This window comes from Pristiophorus japonicus, chromosome 1, assembly GCF_044704955.1.
Source record: "Pristiophorus japonicus isolate sPriJap1 chromosome 1, sPriJap1.hap1, whole genome shotgun sequence".
Lineage (NCBI taxonomy): Eukaryota > Metazoa > Chordata > Chondrichthyes > Pristiophoridae > Pristiophorus > Pristiophorus japonicus.
Genome location: NC_091977.1, coordinates 299,452,590 through 299,469,961, shown reverse-complemented (window position 1 = coordinate 299,469,961; position 17,372 = coordinate 299,452,590). Strand labels below are relative to the sequence as shown.

At 50.9% G+C, this 17,372-nt stretch overlaps 1 long non-coding RNA gene across 1 annotated transcript in view; it reads left to right on the top strand.

The window, feature by feature from the left end:
- LOC139251602 (uncharacterized) overlaps nucleotides 1–17,372 on the top strand; it is an 87,196-nt gene that overhangs the window by 51,518 nt on the left and 18,306 nt on the right. Inside the window, exons 4-5 of the long non-coding RNA XR_011591392.1 lie at nucleotides 2,209–2,257; nucleotides 11,974–12,080. This is a non-coding gene — a long non-coding RNA (uncharacterized lncRNA). The remainder of the gene's footprint in view (nucleotides 1–2,208; nucleotides 2,258–11,973; nucleotides 12,081–17,372) is intronic.

The window sequence follows — 17,372 nt, the reverse complement described above, 5'->3', positions numbered from 1 at the left end:
ATATGGTGTGGTATGCCGTGCTTGAGTGTATGCCAGTAAATGAGTGAGCAAACGAGTGAGTGGTAGGAGAAGATATAGGAGCAGAAGAATGGTACTAACCCTCAGTTAAGGGGATGCCTCTGGCTTTATCCTGCCCCACCCTGTCTATGCTTTCCGTTGCTACAATTCGCTGTGAATTGAGTCAATGGCATAACATTTCGGGGGCTTGATCCCATGCGGGTCTGCTTACTTTGACTATGAGCCATCCTTAGTGAATACCATTATGCCAAAAGTCTTAAATAGATCATCTTCAATGGCCATAGTGCTGCTATAGGCCTTGGCTTCCAACCTACAACAGGATGTCTTGTCTGACTTCAACATGCTGGCAGGTTGGATGGAGAGAGCCAAGACACAGGGCTTTGCCCCCTTCAGTGCCATCTAGATGCCTGCTCTATGAAAATATGTGCTGGATATGTTAAGAGACTGCCCAGCAACAGTTGCAGGGATAAAGTAGACATAGTAAGCTGCTGTACCTCAGGGTGATATCCCTTCCAGCTCCCAGAAACCTCTCCCTTCCCCCACCCCCTACAGTAACAGGAGATGCGTACCAGAAAGCAGGCATGGCCAATCAGCCGTCAAAGGAGTGCATGTGGCAAAACCAGTTGCAAAATCATCTCAAGACCCAGCAGAAGGTGATATGTTCCTCCACTAGAGAAGCACACATAAGCAGTAGTCAGATAGGATTCATAAGGTGCAAACCATACTCGGTCAACAAGAGGAAGCACCATGGCAGGGAACACTACACAAATAGACACACCACAAGTGGAGAAATAAATTGGTTGCACTTTGTGTCAAATTTATCCAGAGCATTTCTTTCTGATGGTGCAGAATAAGGTAGCAGCATGGCAAAGGTTGATGTTCTATCGTAGTTCTGGTATTCCAGAGGATTGGTCATCATGTTGGTGATTGTGTTTACATGGACAGGAGACCTGAGCAGGAGGGTTAAATCTGAGCAGGAGGGTTTGTTAAAGGGGAAGCTTAGGAACTTGACTGACTGTCTCTCGTATAAGTGTATGGTACCTATTCTTCCTAGCTATTCAGATGCTTCTGCAGGATATTCCTTTAGGTCAGTGTCTGTGTCTTGCCCTGGCCTTGGTTGCTGGTTGGTAGCCTCTTCCATGGTTGGCCCTCTTCGTATTGCAAAGTTTTACAGCACAATGATTCTGCTTTGAGGAATCTAGCAATGTGATGAAATTCACCAAATATATCATTACATAGAATGACATAGTATTTACATAGCAGAAAGAGGGCATTTGTCCCAACAGGTCCATGCCAGTGATTATGCTCCACATGAGCCTCCTCGCACCCCTCTTCATCTAACCCCAGCATGATGTTGTTGCTGTTGGTACTGCTGAAGAATGTCTCAGTTGCCTGTTGGATAAATCACGAATACTGCAGATGCCCCCTCCACCACCGCCCCCCCCGCGACCCCCCCCCGCCGCCCACACCTGCCCTGTGGTAGCCTGGAAGGAGTCAGAGACCTAAAGATACTGCTAGAAAGTGATCCATACTGCTGCTGACAGTGCTGTCCCTGTTGTGCAGGTATCCTTACAACAGATAGCACTGTAATGTCCTTACTCACTGGCACAAAACCCACACGAGGCACATTCCATGGACAAGGTCACTCTATGACCTGAACCTTTATTCACAGGACCAAGAAGTGATGACCCTGCGTGGGACCTCCCTTTATATACCTGGATGACCAGGTAAGGAGTGTCTCCCACAAGTTCACCCCCTATGGTCAAGGTGTGCATTGCTTAAGTATATACAGTATTGCAGTGGTGTTACATAGAGGTTACATACATGACGTCACCTCCCACCCCCCCACACCCCGGCAAAATCTTATTGGGATCATAGGTTAAGTCTTTCAGGTGGTCTACGCTCCCTCGTGGAGCGCCGCAGTTGGGGCTCTGGTTGTTGAGCCTTGGCGTGAGTGTCTGTCACCTGTGGTGATTCCGGCCTGTCCGGGCTGACCGCCGACTGTGCATGCTGCTGAATGTTCTTGTTGCTCGTTCACTGGCGGTGGTGTGAGCACCATCTCATGATCTTCCTCGGGTTCCTCAGTGTCTATGCTGAACCTTTTTTTTACTTGGTCCAGATGCTTACGGTATATCTACCCATTGTTAAGTTTAACCACAATGACCCTGTTCCCCTCTTTGTCTATTACAGTACCCTCAAGCCATTTGGGCCCCACGGCGTGATTGAGGACAAATACGGGGTAATTAATTTCTATACATCTCCCCCTTGAATTTCGGTCATGGTACTCATTTTGGGACTGACGCTTGCCCTCAACTATGTTGGTCAGGACTGGGTGAATGAGGGACAACCGAGTTTTGAGTGTTCGTTTCATAAGTAGCTCAGTGGGCGGGACCCCCGTGAGCGAGTGCGGTCGGGACCTATAGGCCAACTGGAGGCGCGATAGGCAGCATTGAAGGGAGGGTCCTTGAATCCTGAGCATGCCTTGTTTAATGATTTGGACCGCACGTTCGACCTGGCCATTGGAGGCCGGTTTGAACGGTGCTGTCCTGACATGGTTGATGCCATTGCCCGACATGAACTCCCGGAATTCGTAGCTCATGAAACATGGGCCATTATCGCTAACAAGGATGTCCGGCAAGCCGTGGGTTGCAAAGACCGCACGTAGACTCTCCACAGTGGTGGATGTCGTGCACGAATTCAAAATGATGTACTCGATCCATTTCGAGTACGCATCTACCACAATGAGAAACATTTTTCTCATGAACGGGCCCGCGTAGTCTACATGAATACGTGACTATGGCCTGGTGGGCCAGAGCCACGGGCTGAGCGGGGCCTCCCTGGGGGCATTACCCAGCTGGGCACATGTCGTGCACCTGCGAACACAGTGTTCCAGGTCTGAATCAATTCCCGGCTACCAAACATGTGACCGGGCAATGGCCTTCATCAGAACAATGCCCGGATGCTCACTGTGGAGTTCCCTGATGAATGCCTCCCTGCCCCTCTGGGGCATGACTACCCAGCTGCCCCATAGTAGGCAGTCGGCTTGGATGGAGAGCTCATCCATCCGCCTGTGAAACGGTCTGACCTCCTCAGGGCATGCTCCGTGTGTGGGCGTCCAATCCCCAGTCAGGACACATTTCTTAATCAGAGATAGGAGGGGATCTCTGTTTGTCCAGATTTTGATCTGGCGGGCTGTGATGGGGGAGCCTGCACTGTCAAAGGCATCGACAGCCATGACCATCTCAGCGCTTTGTTCCGCTGTTCCCTCGGTGGTGGCCAGTGGAAGCCTGTTGAGCGCGTTAGCGCAATTTTCGGTGCCAGGCCGGTGTCGGATGGAGTAGTCATAAGCAGCCAGCGTGAGAGCCCATCGCTGTATGCGAGCTGGTGCGTTGGCACTGACAGCCTTGCTGTCTGACAACAGGGATGTTAACGGCTTGTGGTCCATTTCTAATTCGAACCTCCTGCCAAAAAGATACTGATGCATTTTTTTTACACCATAGATACATGCGAGTGCCTTCTTCTCAACCATCCCATATCCCCATTCTGCTTGAGAGAGCGACCTGGAAGCATAAGCCACAGGTTGTAGTTGGCCCTCAGCATTACTCTGCTGCAACACGCACCCAACCCCATAGGACGATGCATCACATGTCAGAACCAATTTCTCACAGGGGTCGTACAGGGTCAATAACTTATTTGAACAAAGTAGGTTTTGCGCCCGATTGAAAGCCCGTTCTTGACAGTCCCCCCAAAACCAATCACAACCCTTATGCAGGAGCACATGAAGCGGCTCCAACAACGTGCTTAAGTTCGGCAGAAAGTTCCCGAAATAGTCCAAGAGTCCCAGAAATGAACGCAACTCCGATGTGTTGCCGGGCGTGGGTGCTCGTTGAATCGCCTCTGTTTTGGATTCAGTGGGCCGAATCCCATCTGCAGCAACCCTCCTGCCCAGGAACTCAACCTCAGGAGCCAAAAACACACATTTAGACTTCTTGAGTCACAGGCCTAACCAGTCCAGTCAGCGTAGCACCTCCTGCAGGATGTGGAGGTGTTCCTCGGTGTCACGACCCGTGATGAGGATGTCGTCCTGAAATACGATTGTTCCAGGAATGGATTTGAGCAGGCTTTCCATGTTTCTTTGAAAAATCGCGGCCGCTGATCGAATGCCAAACGGGCACCTGTTATAAATGAACAGTCCCTTGTGCGTAGTAATGGTGGTCAGTAGTTTAGATTCGTCGGCCAGTTCTTGGGTCACGTAGGCTGAAGTGAGATCCAACTTGGTAAACAGCTTGCTGCCTGCCAGCGTGGCGAAAAGATCCTCCGCTCTCGGGAGCGGGTATTGGTCTTGTAGGGACACCCGATTGATAGTGGCCTTGTAGTCGCCACAGATCCTGACAGAATCATCCGCTTTTAGGACGGGAATGATGGGGTCGCCCAGTCGCTGAATTCAACGGGCGAGATGATGCCCTCTCTCAGCAAACGGTCCAATTCGCTCTCAATTTTCTCCCGCATCACATAGAGCACCACTCTGGCTTTGTGGTGCACTGGTCTGATGTCCGGGGTGATGCGTATCACTACTTTGGTACCTTTGAATGTCCCGACGCCAGGTTGGAATAGTGACTCAAATTGTTGTAGGACTTGTGAACACGAACTTCGCTCCACAGATCACATTGCGTGCACATACCCCCATTTCCAGTTCATTTCAGCTAACCAGCTCCTCCCCAACAGTGCAGGACCATTGCCCGGGACAATCCAGAGCGGCAGCCGGTTCACTGATCCATTGTGTGTGACCGCCAACATTGCACTGCCTAGCACTGGAATGATTTATTTGGTATACATCTGTAATTGTGTCTCAATGTATTCTAGTTTGGGGCTACTGGCTTTGAGTGGCCATAGCTTTTCGAATTGTTGAATGCTCATGAGTGACTGGCTGGCCTCCGTGTCCAGCTCCATGCATACGGGGATGCCGTTTAATAAAACCTTCATCATCATTGATGGTGTTTTGGTATATGAGCTGTGAATGTTTGCCACATGAACCAGCTGAACTTCAGCGTCCATTGATTTGCCCCTAGAATCATCCTGCCTCACAGACCCCTCTTCTGGTCCATCCACCTCGTAAATTAGCCTGGTTACAGGCTTCCTGCACATTCGAGCTAAATGGCCATTGAGGTTGCAATTTCTGCAGACAAATTGTTGAAACCTGCAAGTCCTGGCAGAGTGTTTCCCCCCACACCTCCAACATGAGCTGAGATTCCCATTGTTGTGAACAAAGGAGCTATGACCCGGCATTCCTCGCTGATTGTCTCTTTGACTGCTCTTGAGTACCCTGTTAGTGGGTGTCAATGGCCCCATCCCAGAACGCATTGTCCACTGTGATGGCATAAATGTCCGTTCAGCCTGCCATTGTCTCTGTTGAAAACTTACTCTGGGGTCTATTGCTGCCTGGGGTGTGTCGAACTGCCCTTGCCTGCCTGCGGGGCTCTGAGTCGCGTTTATGATATTGACTCCCTGATCCCCTGCCACGTTGGAGGCAGACTTGCACACGTATATTATTTTGTTTCCTCCTCCACTGCCATGAAAGTCTGAGCCATCAACGCCGCCACTTCCAAAGTCAAGTCCTTGGTCTCAATTAACTTTCGGAAAATCCCCGCATGACCAATGCCCTCCATAAAGAAGTCCCTTAACATCTCCCCCCTGCAGGCGTCTGTGAACTTACAGAGGTTGGCCAAACGCCGGAGGTCTGCAACGAAGTCCGGTATGGACTGTCCTTCATGACGTTGGTGGGTATAAAATCTGTGTCGGGCCATGTGTATGTTGCTCTCCAGTTTGAGGTGCTCACTGATTAGTTTGCTGAGCTCTTCAAAGGTTTTGCCGCCAGCTTTTCGGGTGCTAGTAGGTTCTTCATGAGTGCGTAAGTCTTAGGTCCGCAGCTGGTCAGCAGATGAGCCCTTTGCTTGTCGGCCGCTGCCTCTCTCAGCCATTCTTTCATGACAAAGCTTTGCTGGAGCCTCTCAATGAAATCATCCCAGTCCTCACCAACACAGTACTGTTGCTCTGTGCTACCGGTGGCCATTCTCATGGGTCGTTGATTCCCTATTCTCGTCGCTAATGTAATGTCCTTACTCAATGGCACAAAACCCACACTGTTATGTATTGTCCAGGTACATTAAATGTATAAGTCCAATGGTGAGCCACAGAGGGCGCTGTGGTGGGAGACCTGAAAGTACCTGCAAGACAGAATATAAAAGGCTGCCCACCACACCTGAGAGGCACTCTGGAGTTACACAATAAAGGACTAAGGTCACAGCAGTTATATCAACACCAGACTGTGTGGAGTCAGTGATTTGTGTGCTACGTACACCACATTGGCAATGAGGAAGCGGAGGAACTCCATGCAACCATGGCTACTCTGGGCTCGCTAAAGGATTTTACCATGGGCAGTGATTGGGAGGCCTTTACGGAAAGGCTCGAGTACTACTTCACAGCAAACGACCTGATGGGGCACACAGACACACTGAGAGAGAAGCATACGGCGATATTGCTTTCCAGTTGTGGTGATGAGGTTTACTGTCTCGTCAGGGATTTGCTGGCACCCGCGAGCGCCAGGGACAAGTCATATGAGGAGCTGGTCACACTCATTCGTGACCAGTTGAAACCAAAGGAGAGCATCCTCACGGCCAGATACAAATTTTACCATCACTGCAGACCTGAGGGCCAGGATGTCACCAAATATGCTGTGGACCTCAGGAGACTCAAGACTTGCAGCACCAAGCAAATAATCCACACAGTCTCGAACACGGCAGGCACTGTCCACAGGATAGCGCCCACCACGGACAAAATTGCAGAACGTGGCTCTGCCCGGGGCAGAGAGCACGGACCTCGGGGTCCTGGAACTCAGAGTCCGCTGAGGGGGGCCAATCAAGCAGCACCATGTTGGCGCTGTGGAGGAAGCCATGGGGCTCAACGGTGCAGGTCTGCGGTGTATACGTGCAATACCTGCCACCTGAAAGGCTACCTTCAGCATATGTGTAAAAGAAATCTGACTCACCGTGTGGCTGAGGAGATGGTGGATGATCCACTGTTCAGCGAGGAGCAGGCAGAAGAAGATGGGGTGTTGGGACTGTATACGTGCACCGACGATTCGCCCCCAGTGATAATGGAAGTAAAAATTGACGGAGTCCCAGTGAGTATGGAAGTGGACACGGGATCGGGTCCGTCGTTGATGAGTCAGAGAACTTTCGATAAACTGTGGGTCAACCCAGCTGCACGACCCAAGCTGGTCCCAGTCACGGCGAAGCTGCGCACCTACACCAAGGAACTGATACCTGTTCTTGGCAGAGTGGATGTGCAGGTATCTCACGGGGGCGAGAAACACGGTTTACCTTTGTGGGTCATTGCAGGCGATGGGCCGATGCTTCTCGGCAGGAGGTGGATGGTGAAAGTCCGTGGGAGCTGGGAAGACTTCATTCCTCCACAGACCGTTGTCCGCCGGGTTCCCAAAGAGCAGCGTCGACCGAGCTGGAGCTGCAGCCTAAATCCCCACACAGGCGACAGCAGCCCAGAACTTCTGACCTCAAGCAATTCTGCAGCCTCAGCCTCCACAGACGAGCAGACCCTGGAAGAGCAGGTTTGCAGGTGCGGGCCGATTGCTGGGAGGTCGGGCCGGCGGGGCGCTGCAGGCGATGAGCGGGAGGCCCATCGATGGCCGGCAGATCCGGGGGACCTAAGCAGAGGAAAAGTCAGGTGGCGGTAGCGGCTGCGATGATGGCGGCCGCAGGAGAGGCGGCTACGGCGGTCGCAGGAGAGGGGGCTACGGCGGCCGCAGGAGAGGGGGCTACGGCAGCCGCAGGAGAGGGGGCTACGGCGGTCGCAGGAGAGGGGGCTACGGCGGCCGCAGGAGAGGGGGCTACGGCGGTCGCAGGAGAGGGGGCTACGGCGGCCGCAGGAGAGGGGGCTACGGCGGTCGCAGGAGAGGGGGCTACGGTGGTCGCAGGAGAGGGGGCTACGGCGGTCGCAGGAGAGGGGGCTACGGCGGTCGCAGGAGAGGCGGCTACGGCGGTCGCAGGAGAGGCGGCTACGGCGGTCGCAGGAGAGGGGGCTACGGCGGCCGCAGGAGAGGGGGCTACGGCGGCCGCAGGAGAGGGGGCTACGGCGGCCGCAGGAGAGGGGGCTACGGCGGCCGCAGGAGAGGGGGCTACGGCGGCCGCAGGAGAGGGGGCTACGGCGGCCGCAGGAGAGGGGGCTACGGCGGTCGCAGGAGAGGGGGCTACGGCGGTCGCAGGAGAGGGGGCTACGGCGGTCGCAGGAGAGGGGGCTACGGCGGTCGCAGGAGAGGGGGCTACAGCGGTCGCAGGTGGGGCGGCTACGGCGGCTGCAAGAGGGACGGCAAGTGCGGAGACAACGGTGGGAGCGGAGGCAGCGGCGGCGGCTGGCGTGACTTGGGAGAACGCGAGCCAGAGCGGCGGATGTGGCAGCAAGTACGGAGGGACTCACAGGGATTGTGACTGATCGAGTCCAGGGAGCCACTTCTGCCAAGATGGGTTGCACTGGGCCATTTTTTTCCCTTCCTTTCTTCCTTCTTCCTCCTGTTCTTTCTTTGCCAGCGAGCTCCAGATGGTGGTGAGCCTCGTGGCAACGGAGCTCTGCAGACAAAGGCCAGCAGAGCAACTAAAATGATGGCGCCCAAGGGAAGCCTCATGGGAACCACAAGATGGAGTCTTAAAAGGGAAATGCATCCGGGAGCCTTACACCATTGGCAGTCCCCACAAAAAGACTTTTTTAAGGCAAGAGCGAGTCTAAATGAGCTATGTGAATGTAGGATGACAGATTTATGATAATTAATATTTCAATGCAGAATGGTCACTGTGTTTAAAATTATGGATATGAATTATGGAAAGAGTTAATACCACGAGGTTCAAGTAAAAGGGATATGGATTCATGACTAACATTACCAATGGACTAATGCAATTTTCGATTTAGGTGATTCATGCAATGGTTCAGCGTCTGCTAAGGCGACTACTTCATGAGAACAGAGGCAACGCACCAGTTGCGATACCCTGTCTCAACGCAGCCCATTACTTCGGGCAAAAAGGGGCCGTATACCGCCACCGTACCTCACCCAGAGGAGCTGGGATTTAATAACTGTTCAGTGTACCTGCAACCTTTTGACATAACATCTGTACCACATATTATATGTACCATACAAATGTACCGTCTATGTATACCTGCTTTCTGTTGGAGGTTATGCTCGTGTACCTTATCACCCATGTAGGGACTGCAAATACCACATGCTTGCACCGGGTCCTCCACATGGGGGAGAAGAGGGAAGTGGATGGTCATGAACTCACATTCACAAATCAACCAGGACGAACAAGGCCGAGGTCACCGGCAATGGCTTTTGGAACTAGGGGGGGGGGGAAGTGAGATGTTATGTATTGTCCAGGTACATTAAATGTATAAGTACAATGGTGCGCCACAGGGGGGCGCTGTGGTGGGAGACCTGAAAGTACCTGCAAGACAGAATATAAAAGGCTGCTCACCACACCTGAGAGGCACTCTGGAGTTATACAATAAAGGACTAAGATCACAGCAGTATATCAACACCAGACCGTGTGGAGTCAGTGATTTGTGTGCTACATACACCACACACACGAGGCACACTCTATGACCTGAACCTTTATTCACAGAACCAAGAAATGATGACTCTGCGTGGGACCTCCCTTTATATACCTGGATGACCAGGTAAGGAGTGTCTCCCACAAGTTCACCCCCTGTGGTCAAAGTGTGGATTGCTTAAGTATATACAGTATTGCAGTGGTGTTACATAGAGGTTACATACATGACAAGCACAACTTTAGAACTATCTCTGTGTTGATTCAGAGCCTGCAGTGACAATTGACTGCAGTCATTGACACACAGACGTGCCAAGGCCTGCAGATACAATTGGTGGCATAATAGTGGGTGCCGGTAATCTGGCACTGCGGCCAGCTGATCTCCCTGACATGTCTTTTTTCATCTTCCACCTCTTCAAGCAATAATAATTGTGCTCGGGGTGCTTTAGGAACATTAATGAAAAATTGTCGTGAATAAAATGACTGTCCCTTTAAAAGCTCCATTCCCCACATGAAAATTCAACATGCCTTTAATACCCACTTTTATAGGAATTCCATCCAAAACTTATAAAATGCATGGCTGCAAATCAATTGTCATATTTGCATACATTAAGTTTGCAAAATAAAGCTCTTGTACATTCTATGTGAGAATACCTTGGTAGGAGTTAATAGCTAGAATATTGCTTGGAATTGAAACAAGGGCCAGCCAAAGTGTCAGCTCACGATGTCTTGTGCCTATTTGAGCTATTAACAGTGATGGGATCATTCTCCATTTGAGGAAAATCCATCTTGAAATTATTTTTCACTAGTTTTATACAAATAGAGCAATGTGGATGTGATGTGGCTGTTTCAGAGCGCGGGCTGTTGATCTTTGAGCAAGGAACATTCCCAGCATGTGACTGATTCATATTGGTGAGCATCCCACCACAACACCCACAAGGAACTGCTTCCTGTTCATTTCAAATGGAAAACGGAGCAAACTACTTTTTTCTGGTGCACCTGTACAAACGGGAAGTATAGTTCTGTGGCTGCTGTGGTGTAATAATCTCACAAACAATACGGGCCCGATAATAACCCAGCTGCGGGTTCTGAGCAGGTGCGGGTGATAGCGGGCACGAAACCCGGAAGAAGTTTTGGCATGTTGGAATGTCTGATTTCAGCATTTTACTTCCAAGTTTTGCGTCTCCAATGCGCCTCAGCGGGCGTAATGCGCATCCTCATGATGCAATTTCAACTCGAGTATTTAAATGGCCAATTCAAAGATGGAATTTGGAGGAGTTGGGAGGATTTGGAAAGGCTCGGCACTCTTATAAGATGGACAGGCCGTTCAATGGCCGTGCCATTAACAAACTTGATGTACTGCTGGGTGCAGGAAGGAGAAAATCTTCATCAACAACGGGAAGGAGAAACCTGCTGCTATCACTGGGAAAATGTGTTTCGAGGTGGCTGAGGAGGTCAGCAGCAGGAGTATTGTGCCCCGTATTTGGATCCAATGCAGGAAGTGGTTTAGTGACCCAAGCACAGTCAGGAAAATTGAATGCAGTTGCAGATTCACCTAGATCCTGTAGTGCACACCCCCTTCTCACTCTGTCTTGTCAAGCATACTCTGTCACATCACTCCTCACACCCACTTAAGTTTGAAGAGCACCCATCGTTCACTTCCTCACCTCCCCATTTATCCATCTACCACTGCCACTCACTCCAAACCTTATGCAATGTGAAGTATCTGCCTGGTAGTCACCCTTACTGAATGCACTGCATCCATCGGGTGATGACATGCCTCACAGTCACTCATAGGTCTGCTGTTCCAGTGTTGCAGGAGAAGCGAGCACTGAACACAAGGGGGAGGGAGTGGACTGGAAGTGGGCCACCACAGATAGTTCAGCTGACATCATCAGAGGAGGAGACCATGGAGATCAGTGGCATATCTGTGTCCCTGACCATAGAAGTGGAGAGACTGGGACTTTGCAGCTGCCTGGTGACAGAATTAAATATCTCTGACCCACATCTCATACAAGCTTCAGTCATGTTGTGTATGGAGAAAGAGTCAGACTGAACACTGAGCTCAAAGTAAAGTGTGACCTTAGTCTTTTATTGCAGGTCTTCAGAGTGCCTCTCCAACCTATGAAGTATCCTTAAATACCTGTGCTCCCAAGGGATTATGGGATCCCTTGGGACTCCAGGGGATGAGCCCTCTGGTGGCTGTACACAGTAAATACAAGTCCACATATATAACAACATTGACTTGATTTCATCAACGAGTGAAATATGATCATCTTAATTATGCTAAGTAGCCTCATTTTTACATTGCCAGTACTAAGTCACATCTGTCTCTTCTCTTCTCCAGGACCTTTGTGCGTAGAACAGCAGTCCATGGATGATTTCTTAGAGGAGCTGATTCCTACTGAGGGTGCACTGTCACAGCGCATATACTTACCAGGCACCAGCACAGATGTACGCACTTCAATGGATCCTGTTAGACTGTTTTTACCTAGTGAATCACAGGTCACAAGTGAGCATGAGCAGAGGTGGGGGGGGGGGGTGCGGTGGAGAGAGAAGTGAGGAGAGAGAGGGGCGGTAGGGGAGAGAGAGAGGGGGAAGGGAGATGGGGGAGAGAGTGGGGGGAGAGAGAGAGAGGAAGGAGGGGGGGGGGAGTGAAGAGAGAGAAGGACAGAGAGAAAAAGTTGTGGGAAAATGAGGGACACCAAATTGAGAGGGATAGTCAACACTGAGGAGGACTGCAACAAATTACAAGAAAATATTAATAAACTTGAAGAATGGGTATATAATTGGCAAATGAATTTCAACAGAGGTAAGTGTGAGGTACAGTTGTACCTCTCCAGTCCAAGACCCTCGAGATCTGGGACCGATGCCAGACCTGAGAATTTCCCGAACCATGGGAGGTCTCGCGTATTCGTACCGGTGCACAGCACTGGGCTCCTGTGAGTGCGTTGCTGGCAGCCTGTGAGTGGCTCCCTCAGCACCCGCACACTCACTCACTGACTGACAGCCACTCCCAGCCAATCGCCGAACACACTGATGGCAGCCATTGCAGCCGATGAAAACTTTAAAAAAAAGAAACCCTCCATTCCCTCAGGCCCAACTAATGCCGAACCACGGATATTTCGATAAGAGTTCCAGACTGGAGAGGTACAACCTGTATTACATTTTGGTAAGAAAAATAAGGAGATCACATATTACTTGGAAAATAAGAATCTAAATAGAGTAAAGGAGCAAAGGGATCTGGGAGTACAAATACATAAATCACTAAAAGTTGCGACGCAGGATAACAAGGCCACAAAAAAGACAAACCATGTACTATGGTTTATTTCTAGATCATTAGAATTGAAAAGTAGAGAAGTTATGCTAAACTTGTATTGAACCTTGATTAGACCACACTTGGGAGTACTGCGTACAATTCTGGTCGCCATATTATAAAAAGAATATAGAGGCACTGGAGAGGGTGCAAAAATATTTACAAGGATGATACCAGAAATGCGAGGGTACACCTATCAGAAATGGATGAACAGGCTGGGTCTCTTTTCTCTTGAAAAGAGAAGGCTGAGGGATGACCTAATAGAAGTCTTTAAAATTATGAAAGATTTTGATACAGAGAGTTTTTTTCCACTTGTGGTGAAGAGCAAAACCAGAGGCCATCAACATAACATAGTCACCAAGAAATTAAATAGGGAATTCAGAAGCAACTTCTTTACCCAGAGAGTGGTGAGACTGTAGAACTTGCGACCACAGGGAGTAGTTGAAGCGAATAGTAGAGAATGGGAGGTCAGACAAGCATATGAGGGAGAAGAGAATAGAGGGTTATGCTGATAGAGTTAAATGAGGAAGGATGGGAGGAGGCTTAAGTGGAGCATAAATGCCGGCATGAACTGGTTGGGCCGAATGGCCTGTTTCTGTGCTGTGCAGTATATTCTATGTAATAAGTAGATTGATGTCGCAGGTGATGGCGAGGTTGGATAGACTGGCCTCCTCTGTGGAACATCAATCACAGCAATTAATTGTGTCCATGAAGGTCATGATCACAACCATGCAGACTTTGGATGCCAACAATTCTGTCGCCTTCAACAGGATGACAGACACCGCAGCCATGGCCTTACAATGTGCCACTTATCTGCACCAAGCTGTTCCCCACAGAGAGGTAGGAGTGATGTGCCGCTGGCCCAGGAGAGGGATGACGGTGAAAGGGATCACGTAAATGGGAGCGCTCACCCATTTCCCATGCCTCACTTCCAATCACAACAGGGCACTTCGCTGCACTCCCTTCTGCTTGCATTCACACACTCAAGACCTGCTTCTTCCCTCACAACTACTGCCCCCTCTTGGCCACACAGAGGCCCCAAGTTTCCACATGATTTGCTCCTGATTTTTAGGAGCAACTGGTGGAGAACGGACTATCTTAGAAATCGCAATTCTCCACATTTTTTTTTCTGCAGTTCTAGTCAGTTAGAACAGTTTCACTTTGGAACAGAATTTTTTCTTCAAAAGGGGGCGTGTCCGGCCACTGACACCTGATTTGAAAGTTTCCACAGTGAAAACGTACTCCAAACTAACTTAGAATGGAGCAAGTGAAGATTTTTGTAGAACTGAAAAAACCTTGTCTACACATTAAAAAATCAGGCGCAGGTTACAAATTAGATGTCCAGAACGAGGTGGGGGGGGGGGAAGGGAAGTCATTAAATTCTACAATAAATCCTTATTTATACTTCTACAAATATTATACAAATAAATCCAACCTGAATAAACATTTATAAGCAAAGAAAAGATTAAATAAACCATCTTCCTACCTGTGTGAAAGTGCTTCAGGCAGGTTCAGTCAGCTCAGCGGTGTGGCATCGTTTCCGCGAACGGGAGGGAGTGAGGGCCCGACCGACCGCAGCGGGGGGGAGGCAGGGAGGAGGAGGCAGCCGTTCCCGACGGCAGTGGGGGGGTGGAGGAGGCAGTGAGAAGGCTGCAGGAAGCCTCAGAAGTTGAGGCAGCCATTCCCGACGGCAGGTGGGAGGAGAGGCCGTCGGGAAACGGCTGCCTTAACTTCTGAGGCTTCCTGCAGCCTTCTCACTGCTGCAAGAAGCCTCAGTGCTGATGTGCTGATGGCAATGTGCTTTTATTAAAAAATGTTCAAAAATTAAACAGCTACAAAGAACTACAAAAATGGCCGAGTGCCAATGTTTCCTTCACTCTGCGCGTGCGCGAACGCTCCAACGCGCACGCGCAGCGTTGCCGGCACGAAAAAAACAAATTTAAATGGTACCCGCCCCCTCCCACTTACAAAATCGGCGCGAGTGGTAGGCTCCGCCCCCCTGGGCGCCGCGCCAAGCTGCCATGGAGCTGCAGGGCAATCCAGAATCGCGCGTTTTTTTTCAGGCGCCGTTTTCGTCGCGAAAAACGGGCGCCAGCTCGGCGTGTGGAAACTTGGGGCCATACTGCTTCTTCCTCTCAGCATGTACACTGTCATCAAAACCCTTCATTGGGCGCACCCTAATCCACTGCCACTGTTCTTGTAAGAAAAGCTGGCACATAAACTGCTATGCTCATAATAAAGGATGAAACTGAGTACTGTGTACAATGAGCAAGTGTGACCTTAGCTTCTTTAATAAGACTCCAGAGTGCCGGTACCTCGTGGCTGGCCCGCGTCACTGAGGCGTGAGTCCGTGGTAGGCGAGAGGCCTATAAAGGCCGTGAGTTCAGCAGTCGGGAGGTGTGTCGCTGAGGCGTGAGTCCGGGGTCGGCGAGAGGCCTATAAAGGCCGCGAGTTCAGCAGTCGGGAGGTGCGTCGCTGAGGCGTGAGTCCGGGGTCGGCGAGAGGCCTATAAAGGCCGTGAGTTCAGCAGTCGGGAGGTGTGTCGCTGAGGCGTGAGTCCGGGGTCGGCGAGAGGCCTATAAAGGCCGTGAGTTCAGCAGTCGGGAGGTGTGTCGCTGAGGCGTGAGTCCGGGGTCGGCGAGAGGCCTATAAAGGCCGTGAGTTCAGCAGTCGGGAGGTGTGTCGCTGAGGCGTGAGTCTGGGGTCGGCGAGAGGCCTATAAAGGCCGCGAGTTCAGCAGTCAGGAGGTGCGTCGCTGAGGCGTGAGTCCGGGGTCGGCGAGAGGCCTATAAAGGCCGCGAGTTCAGCAGTCAGGAGGTGCGTCGCTGAGGCGTGAGTCCGGGGTCGGCGAGAGGCCTATAAAGGCCGCGAGTTCAGCAGTCGAGAGGTGCGTCGCTGAGGCGTGAGTCTGGGGTCGGCGAGAGGCCTATAAAGGCCGTGAGTTCAGCAGTCAGGAGGTGCGTCGCTGAGGCGTGAGTCTGGGGTCGGCGAGAGGCCTATAAAGGCCGCGAGTTCAGCAGTCGGGAGGTGCACCGCTGAGGTGTGAATCCAGGGTCGGCGAGAGGCCTATAAAGGCCGCGAGTTCAGCAGTCGGGAGGTGCGTCGCTGAGGCGTGAGTCCGGGGTCCGCGCGAGGCGTACTTGTGCAGCTACAGGGAGAAGGCAAAAAAGAAGTAGAAAGAAATAGAAAGGTGACGTCACAGCCAAGGGGGTAAGTGATTGGCTGGTGATTGGTCAGTTGTATTACTTTTTTCTTTTCTATATCAGTGAGTAACATTTAGCATTGTTGTTACCAATTTAAGTGTTTCTAAGGGTTAAGTCATGGCAGGAGAGCTCAGATACGTGTTATGCTCCTCCTGTACTATGTGGGAAATCAGGAACACCTCTGGTGTCCCTGATGACTACGTGTCCGGGAAGTGTATCCGCCTCCAGCTCCTGACGAACCGCGTTGCGGAACTGGAGCTGTGGGTGGATTCACTCTGGAGCATGCATGAAGCTGAGAATGACGTAAATAGCACGTTTAGTGAGTTGGTCTTACCGCAGGTAAAAGGTACACAGCCAGATAGGGAATGGAAGACCAACAGGAAGAGCAGTGCAAGGAAGGTAGTGCAGGGATCCACTGCGGTCATCCCCCTGCAAAACAGATACACACTGTTGAGGGGGATGACTCATCAGGGGGGAGCAGCAGCAGCCAAGTTCATGGCACTGTGGCTGGCTCTGCTGCACAGGAGGGCAGGAAAAAGAGGGGAGAGCGATAGTGATAGGGGATTCGATTGTAAGGGGAATAGATAGGCGTTTCTGCGGCCGCAACCGAGACTCCAGGATGGTATGTTGTCTCCCTGGTGCAAGGGTCAAGGATGTCTTGGAGCGGGTGCAGGACATTCTGAAAAGGGAGAGTGAACAGCCAGTTGTCATGGTACATATAGGTACCAACCATATAGGTAAAAAAAGGGATAAGGTCCTATGAGGCGAATTTAGGGAGCTAGGAGCTAAATTAAAAAGTAGGACCTCAAAAGTAGTAATCTCAGGATTGCTACCAGTGCCACATGCTAGTCAGAGTAGGAATTGCAGGATAGCTCAGATGAATACGTGACTTGAGCAGTGGTGCAGAAGGGAGGGATTCAAATTCCTGGGACATTGGAACCGGTTCTGGGGGAGGTGGGACCAGTACAAACCGGACGGTCTGCACCTGGGCAGGACCGAAACCAATGTCCTAGGGGGAGTGTTTGCTAGTGCTGTTGGGGAGGAGTTAAACCAAATTGGCAGGAGGATGGGAACCTATGCAGGGAGACAGAGGGAAACAAAAAGGAGGCAGAAGCAAAATATAGAGAGGAGAATAGTAAAAGTGGAGGGCAGAGAAACCCAACGCAAAAAACAAAAAGGGCCACATTACAGCAAAATTCTAAAGGGGCAAAGTGTGTTAAAAAAACA